Source organism: Pelophylax lessonae, assembly GCF_965119305.1.
Source record: "Pelophylax lessonae genome assembly, chromosome: 2".
In the NCBI taxonomy this organism is placed as follows: domain Eukaryota; kingdom Metazoa; phylum Chordata; class Amphibia; order Anura; family Ranidae; genus Pelophylax; species Pelophylax lessonae.
The window spans coordinates 511,390,243-511,408,163 of NC_138769.1; positions in this window are offsets into that span (position 1 = coordinate 511,390,243).

Below are 17,921 nucleotides of genomic sequence, written 5' to 3' on the forward strand. Positions count from 1 at the left end.
TGAACCCCAACAACTTGGAAAGGTGGATCTCTCTCACACGTACCAACACAGACTATCCCCCAATTTAACTGATCCCCAAAGGTTTTTGATTAAATAGCGGAATAGAAAATATGATCCCAAAAAAGTGTATGTATATCACACGTACACAACCACACTAGGCCCCAATTACTATTGTTTGTACCCCTAAAAGGCTAGGAGTAGGGGGAGTATGGAACAGGCAGCACCCTCAAACCTTCAGAAGTATGAGATGAACCTCAACAACTTGGAAAGGTGGATCTCTCTCACACGTACCAACACAGACTATCCCCCAATTTAACTGATCCCCAAAGGTTTTTGATTAAATAGCGGAATAGAAAATATGATCCCAAAAAAGTGTATGTATATCACACATACACAACCACACTAGGCCCCAATTACTATTGTTTGTACCCCTAAAAGGCTAGATGAGGAGTAGGGGGAGTATGGAACAGGCAGCACCCTCAAACCTTCAGTATGAGATTGTGTTCACTGTACCCCACAAAGATTGAGTTCACTGCACCCCACAATGATTGTGTTCACTGCACCCCACAAAGATTGTGTTCACTGCACCTCACAAAGATTGTGTTCACTGTACCCCCCAAAGATTGTGTTCACTGCACCCCACAAAGATTCTGTTCACTGTACCCCACAAAGATTGTGTTCACTGCACCCCAAAAAGATTGTGTTCACTGCACCCCAAAAAGGATGTTGTTCACTGCACCCCAAAAAGGATGTTGTTCACTCCACCCCAAAAAGATTGTGTTCACTGCACCCCACAAAGATTGTGTTCACTGCACCCCAAAAAGATTGTGTTCACTGCACCCCAAAAATGATTTTGTTCACTGCACCCCAAAAAGGATTTTGTTCACTGCACCCCAAAAAGGATGTTGTTCACTCCACCCCAAAAAGATTGTGTTCACTGCACCCCAAAAAGATTGTGTTCACTGCACCCCACAAAGGATTTTGTTCACTGCACCCCAAAAAGATTGTGTTCACTGCACCCCAAAAAGGATGTTGTTCACTGCACCCCAAAAATGATTTTGTTCACTGCACCCCAAAAAGATTGTGTTCACTGCACCCCACAAAGGATTTTGTTCACTGCACCCCACAAAGATTGTGTTCACTGCACACCAAAAAGGATTGTGTTCACTGCACCCCAAAAAGATTTTGTTCACTGCACCCCAAAAAGATTGTGTTCACTGCAGCCCAAAAAGATTGTGTTCACTGCAGCCCAAAAAGATTGTGTTCACTGCAGCCCAAAAAGATTGTGTTCACTGCAGCTCACACACAGAAAAATGGATGTGGATCACTGACACCTGCCTATCTCCAATCCCACACCACACAGCAATATCGATTGTAGTTTGTAGAACACAGTTTCCCTAAAATTCAGCAGACTCTGTCCCTAACAGGATTGAGAAGAGATCGTAGATCAGGATTGAGTGCAGACCCCACCCCCCACACAGCAATATCGATTGTAGTTTGTAGAAGACACTGACCCTATATAATTCAGCAGACTCTATCCCTAAAATGCCTACAACTCGCCCTGCCTAAACACTCCGACCTGTCCCTCAATTCTATCCGGACACAAATGGTTTTTTCCTGCCTATCTTTCCCTAATCAGCAGCCAGCACGTTGATGTGTGCTCTGTCTCTGAATCTAAGCAGCATAATGACGCCGCTGCGGCTGCCTCGAACTTATAAAGACTTGGTCACATGCTTCAGACGGCCAATCACAGCTACTGAGACATTTGCAGGCATGGCTGGGATGGCTTAAGGCACACCAGTTAAACGATTGTTGATTGGCTGTTGAAAGCCCGCCATGAAAAGAGCGCCAAAGCATGCAAAACCCGGAAATAAAACGACCGAACACGGATTTTTACCCGAACATACAGTAAAGTGTCCGTGTCCGTGTTCGGGTACAAAAAATCCAATTATTCGGTACGAACACGAATAATACAGTCCGTGTTCGCTCAACACTAGTCTTGATATACAATTAGTGTCATGTCACAACAGATTATATGAGAAGAGAGGCGCCTCTGAGTGTAGCAATATGGTTACATTTAATGAAGGTACAACATTTAGCAACTCACATGGTTGATGATTAAACAGACACATCTAAGTATGCAGGCATCCGGGGTAAAGCTATCCACATAGACCATCCTCCGCACCGCCATCGATGTCATCACTTCCACACTTCATTCAATGAGCTCTTCAAGCCTTGCTTTTAGATCGCTCTACTGCAGGATAGTCTTACCGAACACGATTTCAGACTGACAGCGGTGAAGAGGACAGTCTACTAGGACAGCTTTATCCCGGATGACTGCATTCTTAGATGTGCCTCTTTTTTTTATAAATCAACCATGTGAGTTTGCTAAATGTTAAATTTTTATTAAATGTAACCATATTGCTACACTTAGAGGTGCCTCTCTTCTCTTTTATACTCTGTATATGGATGGACATTTTATGGTTACACAACCTATCACACATTGCTATTATCTTTTTATATGGACTATAAACTGAAGGAGTCGAGGGTGGCAGTGGTGATTGCCTACAATGGTTGTGGAACGAATCATCTGACTTTCCATTTTTTCTTATGGGGAAATTTGCTTTGATATAAGAGTGCTTTGGATTACAAGCATGTTTCCAGAACAAATTAAGCTTGCAATCCAAGGTTTTATCGTGTATATATATATATACTGTGTATATATAAAGAGAGAGAGAGAAATTTTAGGGCTTCAGAACTGCAGCTGCTTATCAAAGTGTACTCTCTTAATTTCCAAAAACTAGGCAAACAAAACAGCTTTATTCAACAGGAAAGCAAAACAAAACAGTCCATTATCCTTCAGTACACAAAAAATAAAAAATTTGGATCACTACCAGAGAAACTTGTACCTTCACAGGATTCCTGCTTGAAGGGTAAGTAAAGCCACATGAGCTCAGCAATGTCTCAGGAACCATTAGTACATATCTCTTCCCAGTTCAAACACTACTTCACAGACACCTTTTAAGCCCTCTCTTGCAGGTGGGTTAACCTTTACAGGACCAAAGTACCTGTAATCAGGGTTGGAGGCACTTTCTCATCCGAAATCTCTCAGCCCTCCAAATTATGGGTCCCATATAAGGATTTAATAATCCTGGGAAAGCTGCAAATCAGCTTTCCCTCTCTATCACATCACCCCTGACCCCCTCATCCTGCATGGGAGAGAATCCCTAATTACCCCAACTGAGCTAAACCCCCTAAAAGACACCACGACCCAAATAATGGAGACCTAAATTTGAATACCAGGACCCATCCCTGGCATCCTGTACAACATATAAACACATAATATGTAGATTCTCATTACTAGCCAGACGTCTCCTTCTGTTCACTTGTAATTCTGGTCCAATAGCTTCAGTTCTCTGACTCTGCACAAATATTTGCTCTATGTATATCCTGGGTTTGTCACTCATTTTTACTGAGGCCAAATACTGAAGCCAGACAACAAGACGTTTAGGAAGGAGGTCAATGGAACAGTATAAGAATTAAGGTTGCAATAAAGCAGTACAAAATTAACTGAAAAGCTCACCTTTAAAGTATTGTGAGTTGCTGTATTGCTTTATTAAAACAGTTCACATCCTCACTTCCAGCGCAAAACCCCAAAACAAGGGGCTTATGGGTAAGTGGGCAGAGTCATGCAAACTATTCCTTTTTTTCCCTTTTTAGCAATTTGTGCATCCAGGACAGATATAGCCCTAATTATACAGCATATAGCCATTTTGGGCTTTTTAGCTCTTGTAAGTGCAAGATATGTCTTTTACTGGCCCTAGAAAGAGGTTATATTTTTATGTTGTCAGCTCTTTTCAAACTTGTACACTGAGTTATAGTTTTTAAATGTCTGCTTAAAATATAAATGACCTTATATGTTAACATATAATGTAGTATAGTATTTTAGATTAGGCTATTAAATGTGCACATCTTTTATTTTATATTATTTCTAATGTCTTAATATCTGTCCCTGAGTCTCTAAATTATTAAGTGTACTTGTAAAGTGATAAGGTACAAAATGTGTCAGTAATTATGCAATTTGCTAACTGTTCCTGCTGATCCATCTGTGCTCACTGCTTTTATGCCTTTTAATAGCTCAGAAAAATACAGCCTAGGCTTCTTTCTGAACAAATGACTTTTCAACACTGAAGGCTTGTCAAAGGTTTGAAACTTAGATAATTTATGTCTTAGAACCATAGCTTACTAAATTATATTTAGACACATCACACAGCCTCAGAGAATAAAACTTTAAACTTACATTTAAAGTGGTGTGAAATCCAAAACCAAAAATGTAATATATCGCAACCTACCAATCATTAAATATGGTGGCTAAATTCGTTTTTTTTAGGCTTTTTCCCTCTTTTCTTATCTGGTAAACTAGCCAATAACACCCCTCCTGTATTAGAGTGCCTCCACTCTGTATGACGGAGCATATTAGGCATATTTGGACAGCAGCATTGTCAGTCTGGGGGAGGGGACTGTTAGATGCACTAGCCGATTTATATACACTAAGGGTCCTTTCACACAGCCCACATCTGCCGACAGAGTCCGTTCTGCTCAGCAGGGGATCGATCCACCGATCCCCGATGAGCATGCGGATGACAGCTTTGTCTCCGCTCTGTGTTCAGTGAAGGAGCTGTCAGATCCCCCCTCTCCTCTATGGGGGAATCGGATGAGAATGGACCGCCTGTCCGTTCTCATCCGATTCCATCCGATTCGATCCGCTGGACGGATGAAAAATAGGGTTTTCATCCGTCCGGATTTCACAGACAGGATCGGAAGCGGATAGCAGCGGGTGTCAGCAGACATGTCTCCGCTGACATCCGCTGCCCCATAGGGATGCATGGAGCATCCGATCAGGTCCACCTGAAAAACTGACAGGCGGATCTGATCGGATCGTTCGTGTGAAAGGACCCTAACACATTTTTGTCTTTTGGGATAATGGTTTTACATAAATAAATAAAGAAATAAAAACTGGTAATTGCCTGCACCCCCATTAGTGGTAAATGGTCTGTCTCATTTCTGAAGCTGATACATTTTGCAAGAGAGCTCGTCCTTTTAAAAAGTAGCAAGCTTACTGGCTGGATCAGCAGATAAAAATAGAAGAAAGAAAATCTAAAAATAAAATTGATGCAGCCATTATATCTAAGAATTGTGAACTGCAATGGAATAAATGTTTGCATTTGGGTATATTGCCACTTTAATGCTCTGCTAGATGGTGAATTTGTGCTTGGTTCATCATCAGCCACCTAAAAACTGAACTATAAGTGCAGTTGACTACCTCAGCCAAAGTCAGGGACCCACATTTATATTCTAATAACAAGATGGGAATCTCAAATGTGACCTTGACACAAGAATACACAGCTGCTTTTAACAGCAGTTAAAAAAAGCAAAAAACAAGAGTAAGCACAGTAGATAGAAGAAGTTAAAGAGTAACTCCACTTCCGTCAGGTAAAAAGTTAGCAAATAAAGAAAAAAGAATATAGCGTATAATGTTGAGACACAAATCATATTGTAATTGAATGTTATTAAAAATGACCTTTACTTTTCATTCTGCAGCCAGTGTAATTTTCTGAAAATGCAATGCAATATGGCTACCTGGAATTGTTCTGTACACAGAATATGTACTGACCACACCCCAGAAACATAATTTCCTGCTTGTGTGATTGGCTCACCAAATTTCCAAGAAGCCTGCCTAAGATATAAGTCAGATTTCAGGCATCCCCTGCAACAAAAATGTCATTTTTGGTGAGATACTCCCAATAGGAACACGTCTCTAAAGGGGTGCAGGCCCAGCAGATTTCCTCATTAGTGTCCTGCGGCTGCCACAGCTGCTAGATAATTATAAAACCACTCCCATTAGACCCACTTAGCACAGAGGCACATAGGAACAAACAATGATTTCTTTAGATTAACAAAAGGTAGGAATCTGCAACAAAGGTTGTTATAATCCCTGCAATGTACAGAGATCACCCAGAGGGAAAAGTTTTTTTTTCTCAACAAAAGTGGGGTTACGCTTTAAGCAAAGCTTTAAATACCATTTTCATAAAAGTCTGTTTTGGCTACGTATGCTGTTGTTGTTATTGTCTGTTTTTTGTGTGTTTTTTTTTTTTTTTGAGAATATAAGACAAAAAATGAAATACCATTTTGTATCCTATTTCTCAATAATTTTTTGTGTTAGTGGTCTGCGAGCTAGCCTACAAATCTCTATGTGAATGGTATATGTACCTGAATCTGTTTTTATATTCACTTCCCGTATTCCCTGAAACTGGAGCAGGGGGGCCATCCCTGGGAGCCTACCACAATGCACAGTGCTAGAAATCTAGACTAAAATTTAAAGGCTTGCTATAAAAACTGACATTAGGGTGAAGACCTCATCAGTGGTGTGGTGTTGCGCTTTCATTGTCCAATCAACAGATTTAGGGCCCTTTCACACTGATACGTTTTTACCTTGCAAGAAAAACTCAAGAAAAATGTTTCCCTTTAAAGCCTATGGGACTCCACTGCATTACAGCTGTGGTGTGTTTTGAAAAGTCCTGCATCTGTGGTGCAGTTTTGAAAAAAGAAAAAAAAAACACAGCTTCCCATTGAAATAAATGGAAATTGCGGTAAAATCGCTGTAAAAATGCACCGTCATTTGAGTTTTTGGTGCATTTTTGAGTCAATTTTTCACAAGGGCAGGCAACCCAAAAACACACCAGAAATGCATCTGAAACACAAGAAAATCGAGGTAAAAACACATATGCATTTTTACTGCAATTTTGCTACAGAGCAGCGTGAAAGGCCCCTAAGTTCCTTCAAGTGGTACTTGAAAACCACAGGAAAAAAATTAGACCAAGGATTGACTGCCTGGCAGAGAAGTCAAGATCACATGATTTGCCATAACCAATTTAGGCATTTTTTTGTCAGGTAAGGCTGTTCACACAAATACATTTCAACTATGCATTTGACTGCTTGGATAAAGTCAGCTGTAAACCACAACTCAAGCTAATTTGTTGTGGTTTTGAATAGAGTAAGAAGAGTTAGGCCCATTTCACACTAGCGGACAAAAAAACTGACAGGCAGATCTGAACGGATGCCCCATGCATCTCTATGGGGCGTCGGATGTCAGCGGAGACATGTCCGCTGACATCCAATCCGGCCTGTCACATCTGGACGGATGGAAACCCTATTTTTTCATCCGTACAGCGGATCGGATCGGATGAGAACGGACAGGCGGTCTGTTCTCATCCGATTCCCCCATAGAGAACAGCGGGGACCTGACAGCTCTGTCTCCACACACAGCACGGAGACAGAGCTGCCTCCGCCTGCTCAGCAGGGGATCGGTAGATCGAGCCACCGCTGAGAAAAACGGAGTCTGCCGACGGACTCCCATGTGTGAAAGGAGCCTTAATCTTTCTGTCAGGTTTTTATTTAGGCCTGTGAACTCATTGGGGATGTTTTTTTCCTCACTTCCTGTCCCTTTTATGTCCATACAAGAAATAAGAGGTGTGGGTATCTATGGAGCACAGCTGACAATAAAAATATTTTCAGAAGTTTTAACCCTTACTCTACTGAAAAATATGTTTTTGTCCTCCAACAATAGACAACAAAAATTCTGGCGGTGGATCAAACTCTTCTTACTATCCAAAATAAAATAAAAAAAACTTTGGCTGTAGTTGGGATTGTCCAGATGAGGACAGTATTAAAGAGAGAAAGCAAAAATGCATTTGCCTGTTTTAATCAAAACACCTGTTTTCATTTTTCAAAAACCAAGGCTAAAATCTAGAGCAGGGAAAAGTGCCACCAGCAACCACTCAAAGTCTAAAAATAATGGGCTCAATTCACTAAAAGATACCACATTTGACAAATACAACCCAAACATCCCATTTGATATGCAAAATGTCAATTCACTATAGGTTTATGTGATAAATTTTTTATACCACATAAACCTGTCTAAAAGTCAATTCTCAAACAAAAAAAATAAAAAACAGTAAACAAATACTGTATGTTTGTTATAACTATAAATCAATAACTTGTCTGACTATTAAAAGCCAAATTGATTCCTGGCTACTGTGTGGGAATCAAAACTGATAAATGAATGTGAGAGCTGTGTGTCAATCTCTCTACACACAGTGCCCACTAGGCCTTAAAACATCATGTTATTCATACACAGCTAAAATAACATACAGTATGTTAGTAAAAACGTTTTTTTTTTTAATGACCCTGCAGGTAGTTAGTGTACAGCTTGTATAACAGTGTAAATTTGCTGTCCCCTCAAAATAATTTAATACACAGCCAATAATGTCTAAACCTCTGGCAACAAAAGTGAGTACATCCCTAAGTTAAAATGTCCAAATTGAGCCCAAAGTGTCAATATTTTGTGTGGCCACCATTATTTTCCAGCACTGCCTTAACCCTCTTGGGCATGGAGTTCACCAGAGCTTCACAGGTTTCCAATGGAGTCCTCTTCCACTCCTCCATGACAACATCACGGAGCTGGTGGATGTTAGAGACCTTGCGCTCCTCCACCTTTCATTTGAGGATTCCCCACAGATGCTCAATAGGGTTTAGGTCTGGAGACATGCTTGTACTCCTAACCTGGCTGCCCCCACACACGCTTGACACCATCTGAACAAAAATAAATGTATCTTGGTCTCATCAGATAACAGGACATGGTTCCAGTAATCCATGCCCTTAGTTTGCTTGTCCTCAGCAAACTGTTTGCAGGCTTTCTTATGTATCATCTTTAGAAGAGGCCTCCTTCTAGGAGGACAGCCATGCAGATCAATTTGATGCAGTGTGCGGTGTATGGTGTGAGCACTGACAGGTTGACCCCCAACCCCTTCAACCTCTGCAGCAATGCTGGCAGCACTTATACATCTATTTCCCAAAGACAACCTCTGGATACGACGCTGAGCACATGCACTCAACTTCATGGCGAGGCCTGTTTTGAGTGGAACCTGTCCTGTTAAACTGTTGTATGGTCTTGGCCACAGTGCTGCAGCTCAGTTTCAGGGTCTTGGCAAACTTCTTATAGTCTAGGCCATCTTTATATAGAGCAACAATTCTTTTTTTTAAGATACTCAGAGAGTTCTTTGCCATGAGGTGCCATGTTGAACTTCCAGTGACCAGTATGAGAGAGGGAGAGCAATAACACCAAATTTAACACACCTGCTTCCCATTCGCACCTTAGACATTGTAACACTAACGAGTCACATGATACCGGGGAGGGAAAATGGCTAATTGGGCCCAATTTGGACATTTTCACTTAGGGGTGTACTCTCTTTTGTTGCCAGCGGTTTAGACATTAATGGCTGTGTGTTGAGTTATTTTGAGGGGGCAGCAACTTTACACTGTTATACAAGCTGTACACTCACTACTTTACATCGTAGCAAAGTGTAATTTCTTTAGTGTTGTCACATAAAAAGATATAATTAAATATTTACAAAAAATGTGAGGGGTGTACTTTCTTTTGTGATATACTGTGTGTGTATATATATATATATATATATATATATATATATATATATATATATAATTGATCTTGTTACTTACATGTCAGTACCAAAGGTACATCCAGCATGCATCTGGGAGGGAAATGAGAGCGCCAAAAACAACCATCTATATAGTATAGGTCACCCAGTCCAAATGGGGAGGAGGGGCCCAGCTAGAGGGCAAATCAGGACAACAAGTGCAGTTCCAAGGAATTTGAACACACATAATGACCAAATGATCTGGAGAAGATATCATATATTAAAATATAATAATACATGTTATTAGATTTAAAAATATCTAGTGATGTGTCCAGCAGAACCAAGGAAAATTCCAAGGTATTAGAGAAAAATGGTTGAATAGGCATCAAAAAGGTGCAGGGTGATCATAATTTGAAAAAGGAGTGACAAAAGTGGAAAAGTGAACAAATTGGAAAACGAAAAGGGGGAACAGAAATAGACATAAACCATGTGCCAAATCAAAAAATGATCAAGGTAAAAAAAGATATAAAAATGCAGTAGGGATAGCCATAACACCCACAAACATCTTATCTACAATGTGTGCTGTTGAGAAAAAATGATTGCCCCCACCCAGTGAGGAAGGCTGGACAGAGTGAGGTCCTGGCTAGCATCAACTAAATACCCCAATGGACCGGGGCAGATCCCCGCCAGCGCCATGTGGACAGAGGCGCCCAGAGACGGGACGGAAGAGAATAACCTCACATTCGGCCCATGTGCTGGAAACGGGTCATATCAAACCTCCCCTAGCATTTTTAGGTGGGGAGTAATTGGTTATACTCCTTTAATTTTACATCAAGCTCCTGATGAGTGGACAGGGATCCACGAAACACGTAGAGCTTATAGATGCGAAGATATATTATTTAGAGATTGACTATGTACCATTTTCTTTTTTTTTATGATATATTTTTTAATCATTATAATGAATTGTATTACTATATGACATTTTATTTAATGTTAGTTCTCTTTATATATGTCTGTATTATATCTGGACATTGATTCTATGTATTTATGTCAATTATGGAACATGCAATAAATTATAACTTTAGATTTTATCCAATTTTGTAATTTAGCAAGTGACCTGCCTCATTTAAAGTCCCATGACCACTGTTTTATATTTGTATGTACATTCAGGGAAGGAGGCATGTCACCGTGTAAGCTTCAGATCATATCCTTTCTCTCTATATATTTCAAGCACCTTCCAAATTATAGCGCAGATAATGGTAGATGCTTTAAGATGTGTTTATTTGTACCGAGACATTTTTCTCAATACAGTCTTTCAAATCCAACACCATGAGGTAACTCAGTGTGACAAATGTGTTTTGCAAGCATTTGCTTTTATTTCACAACGTAGAAATCTTTACAGCAAACATTTTATAACTTATGATATGCTACAGGTAGCAATAGATTATTATTCAATTCTGAGTGTCTCAAAGTCGTAAATTGTAAGCAAATTTTGTTTATTTTTTAAATTGCATTCCAATGAACATTTCTTCTTGCTTAGAAAAATATAAGGCTTTTTATGTAAATAGCAATAATAATTGTTCTACCTGAACTACTCAAGAAAATGTATGTAAGTACTCTACCATTACAAGATGATAATTGGTGAAGCAATTATATCCACTCTTACCATTTGTGTAGCATGTAATGTAGGCCTGTGATTGTACAGCACTTTGGTATATGAACAATTGGAAAGAGATGCTTTGATGGGCTCCCAGCTTGAATTGATGTGTGATGAATGTGTGGCTAAGGAAAATATAATATTAAAGTCTATTTGCTACATGTGTTACTAATCAGCTTCCTTTGAAAAACTCTATATTTAAAAGATATTTTGAAAGTCTTTGCGCTTGTGGTTTAAATGAGCTGATACAGCATAAAAAGTAATCTGTCAAAATCTGACAGAACATAGTCACGTGATAAAAAATGTATTACTAGATAAGGCCTTTTAAGCTCACACATCATTAGTTTCAGTAGTATACAAAAAGCAAACACATCAATAGCAGAACCAGCAAATTATATGTGTTAATATTGCGGTTGTATATCAGACACTAAAAATATGCAACCACCTTACAGCTACAATGATTTATGTAGAATCATTCCACTATACAGTGATCAGCCGACCTGCATATTTGTTTTAATTAGTATTTAATTTATTATGGGTTTTTTTTTACACACATATACCTATTTCATTTACATGTTTAGAATGCTTAAAAGGGTAGTAAACTGCTGCAAAATAATAGCATAATGTGCCAGTATGCATCGCATCTTAGCACATTATGAAATGCTTACCTTAAAACAAAGCCCTTCAGCAGCACGCTATCCCCACTGAAAGGGCTTCCATCCTCCCCCCGTCCTCCTTCTGGGTTCGTGGACTCCAGCTTTGTAAGTGGCCGGAGCCCACAGTTATGGCATGAAGCTCCGAAGGTCCGGCAAGGTATGCCAGACCTTTAGAGCGCATGCCCCAGGGACGTCACCGGCTGCATCCAGTGTAAATATCTCCGAAACAGTGCATGTTTAGTAGATGTGCATTTTACCTAAGCCTTATTATACATTAATCACAAAGCAGACTATACTACCACTTTAACCACTTGCCGACCGCTCACATGGAGGGTACTGAGGCAAAGTGGCTTGATTCCGTCCAGCGACGTAGACCTACGTCGCTGGACTCCTCCCCTTCTGGGGGGTGCGCGCGCCGCCGGAGGCTCGCTCCCGCTCTATTCAGACACAGCGGGAGTCGGGCCAGGGGAGGAGAGGCGGTGATCACCGCCGCTCTTCCCCGATCGTCGGGGATCGAGTGAGGAAATCCACCCGCTTGTGTAAACAAAGCGGGCGGATCTCCTATGTGACAGGCAGGGACAGATTACAGGATTCAGCATAGCTGAACCTGCGATCTGTGTCTGTGTCACACAATCCCCTCCCCCCACACACGTCAGTAAGCACCAGGTATACATTTAACCCCTTGATCACCAATAAAGTTAACCCCTTCCCTGCCAGTGTCATTATTACACTAACCGTGCATATTTATAGCACTGATTACTGTAGTAATGTCACTGGTCCCCCCAAAAGTGTCAAAAATGTCAGTCAAAGGTCCAATCTGTCCGCCGCAATGTCGCAGTCCCGCAAACTAGTTAGAAAAAAAACAATAAAAATGACATAAATCTTTCCCGTAGTTAGTAGCTGCGATAACTTTTGCGCAAACCAATCAAAATACGCCTTTTGTGATTTTTTTTTTACCAAACATATGTAACAGAAAACAAATTGGCCTAAAATGTTAAAAAAATTTGATTTGTACATTTTTTGGGGGGGGGGGATTTCATATAAAAAATGTGAACAATATTGTTATTTTTTCAAAATTGGCGCTCTTTTTTTGTTTATAGCGCAAAAAGTAAAAATCACACAGGTGATCAAATACCACCAAAAGAAAGCTCTGTTTGTGGGGAAAAAAGGACATAAATTTAATTTGGGTACAGCATTGCACGTCTGTGCAATTATCCGTTAAAGTAACGCAGTGCCGAATCTCAAAATATGGCCTGCTCAGGAATGGGGTAAAATCTTCCGGTCTTAAAGCGGTTAAAAATACGCTCATTGAGAATTTTTTTGTCAAAGACATGTAGCTAAATACATCTTGGCCTAAATATATGACAAACATTGAATTGTCAAAGTAGAAAAATATTGTTATTTATTCAAAATTGTTGCTCTTTTTTTATTAATATCGCAAAAAATTAAAAGCGCAGAGGTGATCAAATACCACCAAAAGAAAGCTCTGTTTGTGGGAAAAAAAGGACGTCAATTTATTTTGGGTACGGTGTTGCATGACCGCGCAATTGTCAGTTAAATTCGCACAGTGCCAAGTTGCAAAAAGTGGCCTGGACGTAAAGCAGGAAAATCCTCCGGTGGTAAAGTGGGTAAGATGGCAAGAATACCTGCCAGGTTTTACTGCTATCTGGGATCTGTTTAAAAGATTTACCTTCACTCCTATGCTTCCGACCATTGTTTCACCAGGTGGGAAGTGAGAGAAAATCTTCTACAGTGACACAGTCAGGAATTAAAAATGATTAGAAGTGCTAGCCTCCCCCAACTCTAATAAAGAAATTCAATTTGTTTCTGTTTGTGATGGTGTTGAAGAGATCTACTTAATTCCTCTCTGATATAACATTGTATCCAAGACAGGAAGTGAAGGTGAATCTTTTTAACGCAGTCCCAAAAAGCAGCACATTTCTGGTAGAGTCCTACCCTTCTCCACTCTATACAAAAAGCTAGGAAAAACGTTTTAGCTGGACATACACTTTAACAATATCATCACTACTTTTTGAGATGATGGGTGTAATATTTTTAAAGAAAACATGTTTTAAAAACAAAACAAAAAAAAAAACACATAGGCTGCAATTGCTGACCTGTCAATGTTGGGGGTTTTGTGCTGATTTCAAACCAGTCTGCAAACAAATTTAATAAAACTGCTTTAAACAATCATAGGCCTGAGGGAGGGGGCGGTCCAAGATGGCCGCGTGAACAGGAGCTCTTCCCTCCGTCGGCTCTCTTCACAGCTACAGCCCGACATGCCGAAATACAGCCCAGCCTAAGTGCCTACTCTCACCAGCTCTATTGCCGACAGTTTAACTGCTGCCACCGCAGACTCCATCAATGACTGCTCACCGCTGAATGCCGCAGACTGCCGCCAACTACCGCACCGCCATTCCCGCCGCTACTCCCGCTGCTCCCGCTGTTCCCGGACGTCTTGAGTACTGGGGAGGTGGATCCGGTATTTTGGTTGCCGCCTTGCACTGCCTTCTATGAGCCCGCCATAGGAGCCCGCCACAGGAGCCCGCCATAGGAGCCCGCCATAGGAGCCCGCCATAGGAGTCTCGTTTCAGCTTCTCCCCAGCCTCGCTCCAGCCTTGCTCCAGCTTCGTTCCAGCTACACTCCATCCTACCTGCTGAGTCTACCAAGCAGAGTGTGGAGCGTGGAGCGCAGAGCGGCTGTCATCGGGAGACACCACGGGGACATCCTGGAGATGGAGACAGACACGTAGCTGCAGTTTTGACCTACCTCACCTCTCTGCAGCTAGCTGCAGCATTGCATGAAGGGCATATACTGAAATTACTTCATATGCCAGGTAGGACCCATTGAGGCTGTTTTACTAAAGGAGATGAGAGTATTTACACAATACATTTTGTGAATATGTGAATATTTACTTCAATTATCCATATATGTGAACAGCAAATTTCGCTCACTTCGTTCCAGCTAAATGCAGTATTGCATGAAGGGCATATACTGAAAGCCTGCCCGCTGACAGCAATAGCTACACTACGGCTACGGTTACACTGACTGCCGCAAATTACTCACGGATATTAGGAGGTCACTAGAAGACACTTAGGGAGCTTTGTCTTCTCCACATATTGCCCCGCCGTGGGAAATCTGCTTTGGCTACATATCTGTTTTTGCTACATACCGGGCCGCAGTGGCTGAACAGTGAGGGAATTGAGGGAATTGACTTATCTGTCTACTTACTTACCTACCTACCTATCTACTCCTTTGTAGCCAGCAGCCTACTATATATAAGGTTACATATCAGAGGTGGCTCCCTGGGCTTGATTGCCATGCCTAGACGGAAAATAACCGCCGTGAAACTACGCAAATTATCAGAATTTTACCCGCAGGCACAGCAAACAGCTACGGGACTCCGCCAAAATGGCGGCAGGGCCATTCCCGGCCCACAACCATCTCGCCCTTCAGAGATGACACCAGAGGCAGGGCATACAATAGCCCAGCAGTCGGCAGACAGATCACCTATGAGAGTAGCACGCTCAACAGACTCTTCCCCTGCATCACCCTCAATGCAGAGCCCTGCAAAATCTAAGCCAAGGAGGGAAGAGGAAGCGCAACAGGAAGACACCCAGCTTCTCACCAAAGGTACCCAACAGTATAGCAACTCATCTATGGAGACGTGCAGCAATATTATAAAACCACAGGGCGACTGGGTCCTTACACCACAACCAGATCCCTTCATACATCTCCCAACTACGGGTCAACCAGTATCAGATATGACATTGAAGGAAATGTTATCAATATTTCACTCATCTATGCAAAATAGCATTTTAACATCAATTCAGTACTGTCAAAAAGAATTGCACCAGATGGGAGATAGAGTGGATGCAGTTGAGACCAAAATGGGAGAGATTGTTGAGTCCCATAACACTTTAATTGACTCTCACCTCTCACAACAAGAAGACATACTGCGCCTGCAAACCAAAATAGCTGACTTGGAGGATAGGTCGAGGAGAAATAACCTCAAGATAAGGGGAATCCCTGAATCTATATTAACGTCTCAACTATCAGGGTTTGTACACGTCCTCTTCTCCAAAGTCATGCCTGATCTTACGGATTTAGATCTTACCATAGATAGGATACATCGCATCCCGAAACCCTCTTTTTTATCTCAAGATATCCCCAGGGATGTATTGGTGAGAATTCACTTTTTTCAAGTGAAAGAAAAAATTATGGATACCTTTAGGAAAAAAGATCATCTTCCTGACCAGGCTGCGACACTACAGATCCTTCCGGATTACTCCCAGCACACCCTCCAATTGAGGCGCAATCTCAATATAATTACTAAAGCCCTTCGAGATAATAAAATATTGTACAAGTGGAAATACCCGGCTAAGCTATGTGTGACCCACTTAGGATCAACTTTTCAGTTCACTACTAAGGAACAAGGGCTAAGAAGTCTTCGCCAATGGAACATCCTCCCAGATAAGATCGACCTGCTGGAAGATAGCAACGATCAGAAACCACAACATTTACAACCTGATTGGCAAGTAGCCAATCGTTCTTCCAGATCTACACAATGTCATAAATGAGGACTACCATTCTTTTTTTTTTTTCTTTTTTTTCTTCTTTTTTGAGCTGGACGGAGGAAGAACCCCCTGTCTTTAAATAGCACCTTACATCGTGCATTTTTCTTTTTCCTTTTTTGAATAGCACCCTACATCGTGCTTATTTTTTCTCCCATAGAAGATGCAGCTACAGCTGCGCACTTGGCCTGCTTGGGCCTTGTTTTTTTTTATATATGTAATGTCAGTCTGTACGATAGTTTGTATGCCTACATGTTGGTTTTTCTCTTTTTCTTCTTTTTCTCTTTTTTTTTTCTTTTTCTTTTGTTCCTTTTTGCTTTTGCTTTTTCTTGCAGAACAGGTTTACGATGACTATAAGAAGCTATGTGCCATGATCGATACGAAGCACCACCACGCTCTGGTCTACCCTCCAGATTGGCAAGTAGGACCGGAAGAACGGTATTTCTTTTCTTACCTCTTGTCCTATGTGGACCGAACCATCTCAATGGCAACTTGGCATTGCCCAGTGGCTATCAAATCTAATACACATTTAAGGTACTACTCTTCCAAATATATATCTACAACTGTCGTTCTAAAACAGAATGCACTATCATGTCTCTACAATTATTATCTTTGAATGTCAGAGGGATGAACCACCCTGTTAAGAGGTACTCCATGTGGAAGGAAGCATGCTCACATAGGGCAGATATTCTTGCTATTCAAGAGACACATTTTCAACTGGACCACAGCCCGAGATGCTCCCACAAGGACTACCCGCACATTTTTCAATCCTCAGCGGGTGAAAAAAAAAGAGGAGTCTTATTGGCAATTAGAGATTCAGTGTCCTTCACCCCCAATAGGGTGGTATTGGACACAGAAGGTCGTTATATTATACTTAACTGCACTATTGATAATTGTCTATACACCATAGTAAATGTGTATGCTCCCAATACGCACCAATTGAGGTTTTTCCATAAACTGTGGGTTAAAATTAATAAACTTAAATCAGGAAGACTAATTGTTTGCGGAGATTTCAACATGGTGGCAAACCACGGTATGGATGCTTCATCTAAAGGAAGATCTTCGGCTCCTTCTTTGGCCACATTCATCCATGCTGAGGGGCTCCATGATGTATGGCGTTATCAGCACGCAGAGGAGAGGGATTATTCCTACTTTTCTGTGAGCCATAACTCCTATAGTAGAATTGACATGTTTTTGGTTGACATGCAAACATTACCATATGTCACTCATACATCTATTTCTCCCATAACATGGTCAGACCACGCCGCAATTCACATGTCGTTGTCCCACCGTTCTGTCTCCCCTACTACATTTCTATGGCGATGTAACAATTCCATTTTATCAGACCCTGAGTCTCTTAAATTTTTGAAAGCTCAGATAGAAGAATTCTTTTCTTTCAACAATACACCAGATATAGACCCTGTTATATTGTGGACTACACATAAGGCCTTTGCGAGAGGACTCCTCATTCAGCTAGGGGCTAAGCTGAGGAGGAGGTTCAATAGCAAAATGGAAGATCTTATTCGCGACATCCAA